Source organism: Lipotes vexillifer, unplaced genomic scaffold, assembly GCF_000442215.2.
Source record: "Lipotes vexillifer unplaced genomic scaffold, Lipotes_vexillifer_v1.1 scaffold382, whole genome shotgun sequence".
Classification (NCBI taxonomy): Eukaryota; Metazoa; Chordata; class Mammalia; order Artiodactyla; family Lipotidae; genus Lipotes; species Lipotes vexillifer.
Genome location: NW_006780611.1, coordinates 4600012 through 4603499, shown reverse-complemented (window position 1 = coordinate 4603499; position 3488 = coordinate 4600012).

Here is a 3488-nt window from a genome sequence, read left to right as displayed (position 1 = left end):
CCTGCTGAAAGTTGTTTCCTTGCCCGTGAACACACAGCCTTTGTCCCCTTGGGGCGATAGAAATTGTATTAGCAACCAACATTGTGTACTACTGCAAAATGAAAAAATAAAGTGACAAAATTAAAAAGATGCTTCACTAAATACCTACAGGATGTGACATTATGTCATCATTATTTCAGTGTGGTAATTATGAAAGTTTCGCCACAGTGGAGAACTCTCAAGTAGTGAGAATTCTGAGAATTCGGGGTCATTGATAAATCAGAAATGAAGAGCTACCGGCATTTTATCTTATTTAGCAGACGTGTCTGCAGGACTTGCTATGTGTCGGGCTCTGTCTTATGACTTTACAAATGTTGACATTGGACCCCGTGACTTATAAAGGAACATCATTATCGCTTTCACAGATGAGCCAGCTAAGGCCCAGATAGGTTAGATATCTGCTCTAAGGTCATCACAGGCAGAGTCAAGGAGCCAATTCAAGAGCAAAATTACAAAAACCATTTCAAAATCTATTTTGGGGGCTTCCCTGGTGGTGCAGTTGTTGAGAGTCTGCCTGCCGATGCAGGGGACATGGGTTCGTGCCCCGGTCTGGGAGGATCCCACATGCTGCGGAGCGGCTGGGCCTGTGAGCCATGGCTGCTGGCCCTGCGCATCCAGAGCCTGTGCTCCACAGAGGGAGAGGCCACAACAGTGAGAGGCCCACGTACTGCAAAAAAAAAAAAAAAAAAAATCTATTTTGGAAAAAAAGTTACATTTTATAAGGGTACATTCATGTTTGGGATGATGTGAGCAGAGCCTCCAAAAGCAAGAGTGACTGAGGCCGACAAATGCCTGAAAATTGTGCTGTCCTCCCAGACCCCAGCATGGGTTGTGGTCCACTGCGGGGGCAGGGATGAGGGTGGTGGTAGGAGAAGGGAGACAGCTCTTCTTAAACACCCAGCAATGGGCCGAGTTCATAGCGTCCAGCTCATTTAACCCCCACTCTAACTGCAGGATTGCAATTTCTTTCTTTTTTAAAAAAATTTATTTAATTAATTAATTTATTTTTATTTTTTGCTGCGTTGGGGCTTCTCTGTGGCATGCGGGATCTTTTTGTTGCAGCGCGTGGGCTCTTTGTTGCAGTGCGTGGGCTTCTCTCTAGTTGTGGCATGCAGGTTTTTCTCTCTCTAGTTGTGGCAAGCAGGCTTCAGGGTGCGTGGGCTCTGTAGTTGTGGCGTGGGGGCTTAGTTGCCCTGCAACACTGGGGGATCTTTGTTCCCCGACTAGGGGTCGAACACGCTTCCCCTGCATTGGAAGGCAGATTATTTACCACTGGACCACCAGTGAAGTCCCAGGACTGCAATTTCATCATCCCCATTTTGCAGGTGAGAAAACTGAGGCTCAGAGATGCCAAGTGGCTTATTCACAAGGCCAGGGTGCAGCACAGCTGAGATTTGTGCCCCTGAGCCTTGAGAAGAAGGCAGTGATTGTGTTTGTATACTTAGATCTCACTTCAGTGGGGTTTTCTTGTTTGTTTTTTTGTTTTTGGCCATTCCGGGTGGCTTGTGGGGTCTTAGTTCCCCAACCAGGGATCAAACCCCAGCCCTTTGCAATGAAAGCACCGAGTCCTAACCACTGGACTGCCAGGGAATTCCTCACTTTGTCATATTGATATATTTATCTAACACCTACTTTGCGAAGGCTCATTGCAGAGTGTTTAGAGCCCAACAGCTGTTCACATCCACTGCTGTCCTTTTCTGATGGCGGTGTTGGGGACAATGGTACATCCTGAGAGCGACAGGTAAGGGGCTGGATCAGAGAGAAAGTTTGAGTATGTTTGAGGCCCAGCCCCTGTTTAGACTCTCAACCCTTGGGGTTACAAGGTGCTTCACGATGAGACTGGGGTGGGTGTGTTAGTTTCCTGTGCCTGCCGTCACAAATGACCACAAACTGGGTGGTTTACAACAGAAATGTATTCCCTCATGGTTCTAGAAGCCAGAAATCAGAAACCAGGGTGTCGTCAGGGCCGCGCTCCCTCTGAAGGGAGGATCCCTCCTGCCTCATCCAGCTCCTGGTGGCTCCAGGGAGTCCTTGGCTTGGGGCTGTGTCACTCTAGTCTCTGCCTCCGTTGCCACATGGCTTCCACGCCTCTGCCGTCTCTGTGGCTCAAATCTCTCTCTACCTCCCTATTATAAGGGCATTTGACATTGGATTCAGGGCCCACCCTAAACCCAGGACGCTCTCATCTCAAGAGCCTTAACTTCACTACATCTGCAAAGACTTTTCCCCACAAAGTCATTCACATTCACAGGTTCTGGGTGGACATAACTTGGGGTGGGGGCACTGAGGGGCCACTGTTCAACCCCTTGCAGTGGCTTTTGCTACTTTTGCGGGTGAAGCATCCATCCACTCCAACCTCTTCTTACCACCGTCCTCGAATTTCCTCTGGGGCCCACTCAGCCCCCATTTCAGTCCATGTGGGGTGAGCACTTGACCTGGCCTGCCTGTCAGAAAACAGCATCTCCCAGGCTACAGTGATTGGTCCAGGGCTGGTCCAGTAGGAGCCAATCCCAGGACTTGGGTTGTCTTTGCAGTGGGGCTGCCTGAGGAGAGCTTCTGACAGCCACCTGGGTAGCAGAAGGGATGGAGAACGGAGTCCATACAGAGGAGAGCAGGGCTGAGGGACAGGAAGGGAAGCCCAGCCTTTCAGGTAGCGGAGCCAATACCCTCCCCTTCCCACCAGAGCCAGTTGAGAGGCATTTCTGTTCTTGCTTACCCGTGGGTCTGAGGGCAGGTTCACGATGAGCCCTCGCTTAACCAAGGGGAACATTTGGATGGCACGTTAGTTGTCAGGGTCCTCCTTACCAGAGATGAACTGTAGGCCCTGAGAGGCCTGGGAACCAACCTGCTCATCACACAGATGGGGGACAGAGGCCCAGAGAGGTGGGACCTGCCTAGGGTCACTCATGGGGTGCCCTCTGCCTAGAATGCACTCTGACCCTCAAACTCAGGCCAGGCCCTCCCACACTGGCTCTTCCTGCAGGCAGGCTGGCTGTCAATGAACTTGTCTTCCTGCTTAAGCCCAATCTGTCCTCCTGCACTCAAAAGTGGCTCTGCTGAATCTGCTGCCACTGCTTGCTGACACTGTCTTCCTTCTTGGCGATGCACCAATTCATGCCTCGTTAGGGATGGAGTTCCAACCCTTCATCTTGGGATTGGTAGTTAGGATTCAGGAGGTCTGTGGACCTGAGTGGGGAAAAAAATCACATCTTTATTCTCACAAACTTCTATCTTAAATTATCTTTCCTTTCAGTATGGTTGCAGGCTGCAGACCACAGAAATATCACAAACCGCAGTAGTATCTGCAACTTTGTCACCAGCACCCACATAGGACCCAGTAGCAGGTGAGTCAGACTTGGTTCCTGCCCTCCCAGAGCTGCCCTGGGAGCCCAGGGAGTCCCAAGCAGGGACGTGATCTCAGACGTGAGTGTATAAGAAGGACCCTGGAG